General features: G+C 38.9%; 1 long non-coding RNA gene across 3 annotated transcripts; it reads left to right on the plus strand.

Moving 5' to 3' along the window:
* The first annotated feature begins 310 nt into the window (after positions 1 to 310).
* Positions 311 to 4,206, plus strand: LOC140181667 (uncharacterized). 3 transcript variants are annotated; one of them, XR_011876704.1, is made up of 4 exons: positions 311 to 1,079; positions 1,153 to 1,262; positions 1,376 to 1,488; positions 3,983 to 4,206. It is a non-coding gene; the product is annotated as an uncharacterized lncRNA (long non-coding RNA). The 3 variants fall into 3 exon arrangements; XR_011876705.1 differs by having other exon boundaries at positions 316 to 1,079; positions 3,908 to 4,206; XR_011876703.1 differs by lacking the exon at positions 3,983 to 4,206 and having other exon boundaries at positions 1,376 to 1,722.
* Positions 4,207 to 12,319: the final 8,113 nt, after the last annotated feature.

A 12,319-nucleotide genomic window follows, 5' to 3' on the forward strand; every position in this document is an offset into this window, starting at 1 on the left:
TATTTGAATTATAAAGTTGATAGTTATGAAATAATAAGGATTTTATATGATTTGGATTAGATAAGTAATATTTTAAATATTAATATTGCTATTTTAGAAAAATGAAGAAATTAAGTATATTATTTCTAATTATTTGATTTGCGCCATTTTATTGAAAATAATTTGTGAAATTGGTGAGCAAATGGTATTTTCTATATATAATTAGTGTTGGATTTAATTTGGGTTTTAATTACTATATTATTCCCAATTTTAAGTGAAATTACCAAAATGCCCTTAACCCTAAATTTAAAAATGAAACCCTAAAGCCTCCAACCCAGCAGCCGAAACCCTACCTGCCTTCCCTTTCACCCACGGACAGCAACACCCATGGTTTCCCCTTCCACGACTGAAAGTAGCAGAATCAAAGAGGGAAAGGGAGATTGAGCTGCAGCGAGAGCGGGAGGAGGGAGCTCATCGCTGCCATCGCGCCGCGCCGCCGCAGCAGTCCATGCTGCCAGGGTCACCGTCGCACCACCATGTTGCCACCGATTTGCCGCCGTCGAAGTTTCCTGCGTCGCCACTGGTCATGCAGAAGAGGGTTTGAGGGGAAGCAGCTGTCGCGCGCGAGCCAGAGGAGCTCATCCTCGCCGATCTGTCGCCGTCGGGGTCACCGCGCCGTCGTCCTTGCCAGCTCCGAACGAAAAGCACGATGGGGCTCCGTTTCTGTTTCCCTGGTCCGCCGTGAGTGAGCGACGTTGGGAGAGAGGAGTCCCTGTGGAGCCACGAGCTGCGTCGGTCGCCACCACGTCGTGTCGGAGAGGAAGGCTGAGACTGAGCGTCGCTGGGAGAGAGGACGACGCGAGCTGGAGGTCCGGTCGCCGCTGTGCTATGGAGCAGACTGAACCGCGTCGTGCTGTTGGGGTTCTCACCATCGCCGGAAAAGGATTCAGGCCGCCGCAGGTGTCGCGGTCGGAAGAGGAAGCTGTGCCCTGTGTTTTGACCGCCGGGAGTGGTTCTGTGACTTCCGGGATCACCGCCGGAGCTCCGGGCTAAGCCTCTGCCACTTGAGACCCTTCTGCTGTCGCCAGAAAAGGTTGCCGGTAAGGGTTTTAATTGTGGTTTCTGTCCTTTTTGAATTCCGGGAATACTATAGTCACTGCGTGTTGGTTTCAGTTGGCGCGATCGGAAATTGTCGTCGCTGCCGCTTGAGGTGGCTGCCGGGCTGCCGTTGAACCGGTTCGAAGACCGCCGCTGTTCTGGTTCAGTCGTTCCTTCTTCGTTCGGTAAGCATTTTCGATTTGGAAGCTCTCTAGTTACTATTTTGTCATTATACACTAAGGTTTTGCGGCATCAATTTCTATAAGATTGAGTTTCTATTGTTATATGTCGCGATTAGTGTTGCTGTGGTTACCGCGAGAGTGGCTTGGAGCCGAGGTTGCAATTGTTGGCGATTTCGGTTTAAGAGAGGAGGTTCCGGTGACGCGTTTGGGTTATGGTTTGCGTTTTGAGGTAGGGGCGCTTTCCGAAAACTACAGTTTATTATTGGAATTATTACATATGGGTACTGATGTGAGATATGGTGTAATTAGTGATTTATCTGCCTTATGTATTATTTGATTGACTCGAACGATTATGGATGTTGGCTTGGCTGAATTGTTGTGTGGCTTGTGAAATGTAATGTTTGAAGTTGATTCTTTAAATATTTGAAATGAGTTTAATCCGTTGAGGATTGGTTTGAATTGAGTCAATTATTTTGATGATGTGAAAGATAGAATGCTCTTGAAATCCAGCCTGGGTTGCTTTAATTGCTCTGGTTTTGATAAATAATTTATTGCGAAACCGATTCTTTAAAGCTTTATAAATGAGTTAAATCGGTTGATATTGAGTTGATTTTTGAAATGGTTTCCTTGAGGTATGCCATTGAGGCGACTGTTGGATTTAGCCTGCTTTTGAATTGATTTCTGGTTTTGAGCTGTTGAAAAGGAATGAGAAATGGTTTAGTTGGGACCCGAACCGGGTGGCAAAAGTCCAAGTTTTAGGGGAGGTTCTGCCGAAATTTCTATAAAATCCGAGTCTTTATTGAAATGTTGTCTGGAAAATGATGAGTTAAAGACTTCTGCTATTTTATTTGAATTATCAAGAAAAGGATGATTCATGCTTTCGAAATGAGTTAGTAAAGAGGAAATTGTGATTTAGTTTTGCTTCTTAAGAAAGGCAATGTATCTCTTTCAAGAGAAAGTTATTTCGATGAAACTTGTGTTTTAAAGCTGTTTGAATGCGAAAAGGGTTTATGCCTTTGAATTTGACTTGGGGGTTTCAATTAAAGAAGTTTCAATGACTTTGAAAGAACCTGAATGTCTATTGACAAGTTTTATTTTGAAATATTTTGAGAAAGGTTTTAAGTACTCTTTGAACTCTAAACTTTTGCAAGACTAAAACAATTTTGAACAGTTGAAACGCTTTAGAATTTAGCATGGGGGTTGAAGCTGGTTTTGCCTAAGTAAAGGAAACGGCTTTAAAAGAAGTAAATGATTACGTGACTCGGTTTGGCTTAGATCCTATTTTATTACTCAAATCGGAAAGCCAATGTTTTAACGATTTTAAATGAATTCGGCGAAATGAGTTATGCTATTCTCCCCTAAAGACTTGGGACTCTGCCGAGAAACTTTGTTATAAAATCCCATTGTGGGATGGGTGATTTTGAATGTTCCCAAAATGAATCTTTAACTTTCCATAGTTTTGGAAGTTTCGGAAAGAGGATGCCGAGAGCGGCTTTGTTTTAAAAAGGGAACTCACTTTGAGTAAATTTGGCTTATGAGCCTGAGATGATTTGAGAAACGAGATTTCTAAAAGCCAAGGCTAAAAGGAGTTGAAGTTTGATTTCAAAGTGAAATGGCTTGAGAAAAGTGATTTGTGGCTAAAATGCCGGTTTTATGAATTTGATGATGTTGAATGGCGGAAGTGCTGTTTTGTTATGGGCCGGAATGGCTGTGTATGATTATGAATATTGGCTGGTTCTGGATTGAACCGTGAGCTGGAATGGTTATGTATGATATTGATTTATGGCTGATTTCCGAATGAGTTATGGGCCGTATGGCTGACTATGAATTATGAATTTACGCCGGATGGCTGAGATGGATGTTGATCCATGACTGGGACTGAATGAATATATGCTTGAAATGCCTGGGCAGTAGCAAGGGTTGTGGTTCGTCCCACTTGCTCCAGGTCAGAGATTGTGACGCCTGGGTAGTAGCGGTAGTAGTGGTGATTCCACTCGCTCCAGGTTGAGCTTTTAAACACCCGCCTGGGTAGTAGCCGCAGTAGTGGTTGTTCCACTGGCTCTGGGTTGAGCGGGTAGTAGCAATGGGGTTGTAGCTCAAACCTACTTGCTCCGCGAGGGGTGTTTCTGTCCATGGTTAGCTACCAGGACGTGTCGGGTTGGCTATATAACCGACAGATGATATCATCAGCCACTAGGGACAGGCATGCATCATATGCATTTATGTGACATTGTTTGGGTGTGCATATTATACTTGGTTTGCCTATGTGATTAATTGCTAATTGTTCTACTTGCAATAACTGTTTGCTTGAGCTTGCATCTTCCTATTTGTGTTTGCTACTGGGACTCTGTTGGATTGTGGTGATTGGTTGATGGTTGGATTGTTTGGGCCTAGGGCCGTGGTTGGAAGGAGATGAACCGATGGTTGATTTTGGTTTCGTGTTTCTGGTTTGAAATAAAATATGAAAAGCTATTTTGGTACAGTATAGATAAACCTTTTTGAAAGGCTTTGATGTTTTGAGAATAGAATGGTTCCTCTTTCAGAAAAGATTTCCGACTTTACTTTTATTGTAAACCGTTGTTTTTGAAAAGAGGCATAAGACGGTTATTAATCACTGGTACGATTTATCTTCATGTATCCTATTACAGTAATTCCCAAAAACCCTCTACTGAGAACCCTTTCGAGGATGATGTTCTCACCCCCCTACATTTTTCCCCTTTCAGGATATGGGCGCAGAAGTCACGAGGAGTTTATTTAGTTGTTGAAATGTTCTGTATTGCTTTAGATTATTACTTGTTGTACCCTCGCCATTATCTTGATATATTCTCTAAGAGGGATAGGCATTGTATTGGTTAATGCTTGTAATGTTATTTATATATATATATATATATATATATGTATGTATATATATGGATGTACTCTTTATGAGTCTGTGAGTTGTATGGTATCTATGGATGTACGTTATCGAACAAAAGTATTTTTGGAGCGGCTTTGCGGTTTAAAGTTTTAAACAGGCTCATATTTTAGTATTAATTAATATAAGTGTCGTCGTAATGTCCGAACTATCAGAGTCGCGCAGCCGGAAGTGCGAGCTTTGGTAGTTAGGGTGTTACATTATGGTATCAGAGCAGTTCTTCCTGTAGAGCCTGAGGAATGGACTGACTATGCTTCAATTGCATACTCTGAATGTTTGTCATGTATTAGGTCTTGTCGAACGACGAGAATTAGAGCTTTATGCACATGACGATCTATTGATTTAACGCTGTTAGCCTTGCATTGCATAATTCTTGGTATTAAGTTTGGCCGGCTTAATACTAGTGAATTATGTATATGAAAGCACTGATGGGTTATCATAGATGAAATACGAGTTTTGAGTAAAGTGAATCGCGGGTTTTGGGAGCGTTAAAAACTATTTCTCGAGGATATTCAGTTGTGTGTCTGGAATTCTATTCGAGTCGACCTGTTCTTTCATGTCCTAATTTGAATTTCTTGTTTGCTAATCCTTTGAAAAATAGTTTGACTTTTCAACTCTATTCCTCTGTTCATATGCATTCTTGTTTGATCTTAAGTGCATATGCTTGGTTGAACTCCCTGTTGTATCTATCTTTCTCTGTTTGAGTTCTTCTTGATTCATGTATCCTTTGACATGACTTTGAACTTGTCCTACTGCACTGTGCATTTTAGCTCCGGGTTCCGAGTTCATTCTTAGAGAAATTGTTAATTCAGTGTTCCTCTTATTTGACAGTGAATTAAAGCCAATTTTGAGATTTTTATAAAGTTGCTGTTGATTAGATATGTACTTATCTATATATGAATCTTTGGAGATTTCTTATACAGTTTAATAACTATTTATCTCTAATACCTCGCATGTACTTTTACTGGTTTACGGAACTGCACTTATTTTAAAGGTAAATTGACTTTCTAGTAATTCTACTATAGCTCCAGTGCACATCTTCATTTGATTATGTATTTAGATATTTTTCAAAATTTTGAAAAGAAAGGATTTACCACTTTTGTCTCGGTTGAGTTTCGTTTGATAAACTTTACTCAATTCATTTTGATTTGAGTTTGATTTAGCATACTGCATGGTTTATGCCATTGTTATTCTTTTGAAAATGTTGGACTCATAGCTTTCTTCTTATGATCAGACTCGCTCCTTCTTAAGCTTTTCACCTCTATGAATGTCATATGTGATTCTGTTTTTAACTAATCTTTTGCATCTTGTGAACATTACCATTGATCTTGGTTTGTCTTCTCTTGTGAATCTCATCCTTAAGTGAGTCAGTTTGATTCGTTTCAAGTTAGTGCATTGTTTATTCTCTCATTATCTCTACGAGAGTTTTTAGTCAAAGATTTATCCTTGAGAAATTACAAATGATTGAGTTGCCTTTTTCTACGACTTTTGTATTCTTTTGGATCAATTTAAAACTTGTTGGATGTCTCACGACTAGTAGATCTTGTTTGAACTACTTTAATTTAAGATCCTTTCTAGTATGGCTTGATTCCTTTTTTAAGTACCTCCTAATTTTTTTGAATATCCTTCTGAGAAGGTGATTTCCAGGACACTTTTGGAGTCTTGCTTTGAATCTTTTAAAGAAGTATTGAATTCTCTTGTAAGAAGTTTTTAACGGAATTTATTTTCTGTTGCTTGATTGAGATTGAAACCATTGTTCAATTTTCACGAAGTTAATTCAAAGTTGGCAAGCGCTATTTTAAATGAGGTTTTGAAAAGTTTCCTTGTTTAATGGAAACCTGTTCGTTTGTAACGCACCACTTGTCTCCTTACCAGATTGTAAGCAAAAATTTTACCTCGGAATTTCTTTTTTAAAGAGAGTTTAACTTCCTCTTTTGTCCCCGCTATAAATGTTATACACGCTTGTTTGAATATGGGCTTTGGGAATTTTTGAACAAGCATTTGATTTCTCTTCCGAGTTTTATGAATTACTTTTGGTTAAGTTGTGCACCTAATTATCTTTCTAAAATATTTGAGGAAATATTTTAGCTCTTAGCGAAACTTGTGTGCATTTTGTTTTTAAAACTCTACATGATTTACTTCAACATGAAATTGTATTGGAGTAAAGCCACGATTATGCTTTTGTTACTCTCTTGGAGGATGTTATTACTTAACCTTTCTTTTATACTGCGAAGTGGTTTTTCCGCAAGTTTTGGTTCCTTTATGAACAATGTATTCGGAAGTACCTTTAATCGTGCTCTTGAGTTCTGTGAGCTTTGTCTTGGGTCTGAAATATTCTCTTCTGTAAACCTCATACTTCTTCGACCCAATTTGAATTTGGTTCAAATTAATGTGCTGATTCTTCTTATTGGACCTATTGAATTTCTTTTATCCAAGGGTTATCTTTGAAGTTGTCAATTGATTTATTTCTAGCAAACTTCATTGCTTGAATATCCTTGTTTATCTGGAATTGGATATATTCTTTCAAATCTATGAGTATTATCTTTGACATTTGTCTCTCCTTTCTAAGATCTCGTATTCTTCTGAGTAGACTCGAGAATTGTTTTGATATCACGTGCGACTTGTAGATGTAGTAACGCGATGCGTTAGTTCTTTAAGACGTGATATGTGTATACGGAAGTTGAAGCGGTAGGTGTGCAACGTATGAGTTGTGGGCGTTTTGTTCCTTGCGAACAGGTTTGTGATTGTCAGACTTGTGATCGAGTATGGAATTGTAAAGTGGTTGATGGAGTTGGAAAGTTGAAACCTTGAGGTTGATATAAGATTAGTGTGCGGATATTGAGCACATCATTTTAACCCCATCATGTTTTATAACCTTCAATGCCTTGCCTTACTATCACATGTTTGAACCATGTCATCATTACTTTGTGAACGCCCATCTTGATTTGCATCCTATTTGGTAACTCAAGTTTTTGTAAAGCTTTAAGATCATATGGCCTTGTGCATTGAGCCTATCTTGTAACGTTTGCTTTGCAATCACACCCCTACCTTTGTATCCTTATGCATACGACCATCCAAGTATTTGAAAACCATATATATGTTTATATTTTGAGATATGTTTGCTTCTTCCTTAAATGTGTTCAAGGATGAACTGTTATGAAATTTCTTTCGTTTTGTATCAATTTTTGAGGACGAAAATTTTTATAAGGTGGGTGGGATGTAAGACCCAGAACTTTTAAAAAGTCTTATTATGATCAAGTCTCAAATCATATAGTTATTTATAGCCTTAATTTCGAAAATCAGTTTATTAAAGATGATTAAGGCAAGTTTTGATTTATTGGATTTGAGATAAGTTATGATTATTATCCAATTTCACAATTATTGGATTATTTTCTATATTTGAATTATAAAGTTGATAGTTATGAAATAATAAGGATTTTATATGATTTGGATTAGATAAGTAATATTTTAAATATTAATATTTCTATTTTAGAAAAATGAAGAAATTAAGTATATTATTTCTAATTATTTGATTTGCGCATTTTATTGAAAATAATTTGTGAAATTGGTGAACAAATGGTATTTTCTATATATAATTAGTGTTGGATTTAATTTGGGTTTCAATTACTATATTATTCCCAATTTTAAGTGAAATTACCAAAATGCCCTTAACCCTAAATTTAAAAATGAAACCCTAAAGCCTCCAACCTAGCAACCGAAACCCTACCTGCCTTCCCTTTCACCCACAGACAGCAACACCCATGGTTTCCCCTTCCACGACTGAAAGTAGCAGAATCAAAGAGGGAAAGGGAGATTGAGCTGCAGCGAGAGCGGGAGGAGGGAGCTCATCGCTGCCATCGCGCCGCGCCGCCGCAGCAGTCCATGCTGCCAAGGTCACCGTCGCACCACCATGTTGCCACCGATTTGCCGCCGTCGAAGTTTCCTGCCTCGCCACTGGTCATGCAGAAGAGGGTTTGAGGGGAAGCACCTGTCGCGCGCGACCCAAAGGAGCTCATCCTCGCTGATCTGTCGCCGTCGAGGTCACCGCGCCGTCGTCCTTGCCAGCTCCGAACGAGAAACACGATGGGGCTCCGTTTCTGTTTCCCTGGTCCGCCGTGAGTGAGCGACATTGGGAGAGAGGAGTCCCTGTGGAGCCACGAGCTGCGTCGGTCGCTACCACGTCGCGTCGGAGAGGAAGGCTGAGACTGAGCGCCGCTGGGAGAGAGGACGACGCGAGCTGGAGGTCCGGTCACCGCTGTGCTATGGAGCAGACTGAACCGCGCCGTGCTATTGGGGTTCTCACCGTCGCCGGAAAAGAATTCAGGCCGCCGCAGGTGTCGCGGTCGGAAGAGGAAGCTGTGCCCTGTGTTTTGACCACCGGGAGTGGTTCTGTGACTTCCGGGATCACTGCCGGAGCTCCGGGCTGAGCCTCTGCCACTTGAGACCCTGTTGCCGTCGCCGGAAAAGGTTGCCGGTAAGGGTTTTAATTATGGTTTCTGTCCTTTTTGAATTCCGGGAATACTATAGTCACTGCGTGTTGGTTTCAGTTGGCGCGATCGGAAATTGTCGTCGCTGCCGCTTGAGGTGGCTGTCGGGCTGTCGTTGAACCGGTTTGAAGACCACCGCTGTTCCGGTTCAGTCGTTCCTTCTTCGTTCGGTAAGCGTTTTCGATTTGGAAGCTCTCTAGTTACTATTTTGTCATTATACACTAAGGTTTTGCGGCATCAATTGCTATAAGATTGATTTTCTATTGTTATATGTCGCGATTAGTGTTGCTGTGGTTACCGCGAGAGTGGCTTGGAGCCGAGGTTGCGATTATTGGCGATTTCGGTTTAAGAGAGGAGGTTCCGGTGACGCGTTTGGGTTATGGTTTGCGTTTTGAGGTAGGGGCGCTTTCCGAAAACTACAGTTTATTATTGGAATTATTACATATGGATACTGATGTGAGATATGGTGTAATTAGTGATTGTATCTGCCTTATGTATTATTTGATTGACTCGAACGATTATGGATGTTGGCTTGGCTGAATTGTTGTGTGGCTTGTGAAATGTAATGTTTGAAGTTGATTCTTTAAATATTTGAAATGAGTTTAATCCGTTGAGGATTGGTTTGAATTGAGTCAATTATTTTGATGATGTGAAAGATAGAATGCTCTTGAAATCCAGCCTGGGTTGCTTTAATTGCTCTGGTTTTGATAGATGATTTATTGCGGAACCGATTCTTTAAAGCTTTATAAATGAGTTAAATCGGTTGATATTGAGTTGATTTTTGAAATGGTTTCCTTGAGGTATGCCATTGAGGCGATTGTTGGATTTAGCCTGCTTTTGAATTGATTTCTGGTTTTGAGCTGTTGAAAAGGAATGAGAAACGGTTTAGTTGGGACCCGAACCGGGTGGCAAAAGTCCAAGTTTTAGGGGAGGTGCTGCCGAAATTTCTATAAAATCCGAGTCTTTATTGAAATGTTGTCTGGAAAATGACGAGTTAAAGACTTCTGCTATTTTATTTGAATTATCAAGAAAAGGATGATTCATGCTTTCGAAATGAGTTAGTAAAGAGAAAATTGTGATTTAGTCTTGCTTCTTAAGAAAGGCATTGTATCTCTTTCAAGAGAAAGTTATTTAGATGAAACTTGTGTTTTAAAGCTGTTTGAATGCGAAAAGGGTTTATGCCTTTGAATTTGACTTGGGGGTTTCAATTAAAGAAGTTTCAATGACTTTGAAAGAACCTGAATGTCTATTGACAAGTTTTATTTTGAAATGTTTTGAGAAAGGTTTTAAGTACTCTTTGAACTCTGAACTTTTGCAAGACTAAAATAATTTTGAACAGTTGAAACGCTTTAGAATTTAGCATGGGGGTTGAAGCTGGTTTTGCCTAAGTAAAGGAAACGGCTTTAAAAGAAGTAAATGATTACGTGACTCGGTTTGGCTTAGATCCTATTTTATTACTCAAATCGGAAAGCCAAGGTTTTAACGATTTTAAATGAATTCGGCGAAATGAGTTATGCTATTCTTCCCTAAAGACTTGGGACTCTGCCGAGAAACTTTTTTATAAAATCCCATTGTGGGATGGGTGATTTTGAATGTTCCCAAAATGAATCTTTAACTTTCCATAGTTTTGGAAGTTTCGAAAAGAGGATGCCGAGAGCGGATTTGTTTTAAAAAGGGAACTCACTTTGAGTAAATTTGGCTTATGAGCCTGAGATGATTTGAGAAACGAGATTTCTAAAAGCCAAGGCTAAAAAGAGTTGAAGTTTGATTTCAAAGTGAAATGGCTTGAGAAAAGTGATTTGTGGCTAAAATGCCGGTTTTATGAATTTGATGATGTTGAATGGCGGAAGTGCTGTTTTGTTATGGGCCGGAATGGCTGTGTATGATTATGAATATTTGCTGGTTCTGGATTGAACCGTGAGCCGGAATGGTTATGTATGATATTGATTTATGGCTGATTTCCGAATGAGTTATGGGCCGTATGGCTGACTATGAATTATGAATTTAAGCCGGATGGCTGAAATGGATGTTGATCCATGACTGGGACTAAATGAATATATGCTTGAAATGCTTGGGCAGTAGCAAGGGTTGTGGTTCGCCCCACTTGTTCCAGGTCAGAGATTGTGACGCCTGGGTAGTAGCGGTAGTAGTGGTGATTCCACTCGCTCCAGGTTGAGCTTTTAAACACCCGCCTGGGTAGTAGCCGCAGTAGTGGTTGTTCCACTGGCTCTGGGTTGAGCGGGTAGTAGCAATGGGGTTGTAGCTCAAACCTACTTGCTCCGCGAGGGGTGTTTCTGTCCATGGTTAGCTACCAGGACGTGTCGGGTTGGCTATATAACCGACAGATGATATCATCAGCCACTAGGGACAGGCATGCATCATATGCATTTATGTGACATTGTTTGGGTGTGCATATTATACTTGGTTTGCCTATGTGATTAATTGCTAATTGTTCTACTTGCAATAACTATTTGCTTGAGCTTGCATCTTCCTATTTGTGTTTGCTACTGGGACTCTGTTGGATTGTGGTGATTGGTTGATGGTTGGATTGTTTGGGCCTAGGGCCGTGGTTGGAAGGAGATGAACCGATGGTTGATTTTGGTTTCGTGTTTCTGGTTTGAAATAAAATATGAAAAGCTATTTTGGTACAGTATAGATAAACCTTTTTGAAAGGCTTTGATGTTTTGAGAATAGAATGGTTCCTCTTTCAGAAAAGATTTCCGACTTTACTTTTATTGTAAACCGTTATTTTTGAAAAGAGGCGTAAAACGGTTATTAATCACTGGTACGGTTTATCTTCATGTATCCTATTACAGTAATTCCCAAAAATCCTCTACTGAGAACCCTTTCGAGGATGATGTTCTCACCCCCTACATTTTTCCCCTTTCAAGATATGGGCGCAGAAGTCACGAGCAGTTTATTTAGTTGTTGAAATGTTCTGTATTGCTTTAGATTATTACTTGTTGTACCCTCGCCATTATCTTGATATATTCTGTAAGAGGGATAGGCATTGTATTGGTTAATGCTTGTAATGTTATTTATATATATATATGTATATATATGGATGTACTCTTTATGAGTCTGTGAGTTGTATGGTATCTATGGATGTACGTTATCGAACAAAAGTATTTTTGGAGCGGCTTTGCAGTTTAAAGTTTTAAACAGGCTCATATTTTAGTATTAATTAATATAAGTGTCGTCGTAATGTCCGAACTATCAGAGTCGCGCAGCCGGAAGTGCGAGCTTTGGTAGTTAGGGTGTTACACAGTACATAAATTTTAGTATATAACATAAAAATTTTGGTACATAATACATAAATTTTGATGTGCAACACAAAATTTTTTGGGGAATTACATATCCAAAACATTAACTCACCCAACTAACAAAATACGAGTATGTCTAAAATCAGTCCAACTATTTTGTGTGCATTAGATGCACCACCTTTTATAAACCATTAGATTTTATTAAATGAAAATCAAAGAATATTATGAAAGAGGAGTATTGATGGACTTTATAAATATAGAATACATTAATATATACATACATAAATACATTTTAATACAAAATATTTTAAAAATAAAAAGTACAATCTTTTAATTTAAAATAAATATAAAACATATAAATACATACAAAAATATTTTTTATTTATTAAGATTAAT

Source organism: Arachis hypogaea, chromosome 18 (assembly GCF_003086295.3).
Source record: "Arachis hypogaea cultivar Tifrunner chromosome 18, arahy.Tifrunner.gnm2.J5K5, whole genome shotgun sequence".
Taxonomy (NCBI): domain Eukaryota; kingdom Viridiplantae; phylum Streptophyta; class Magnoliopsida; order Fabales; family Fabaceae; genus Arachis; species Arachis hypogaea.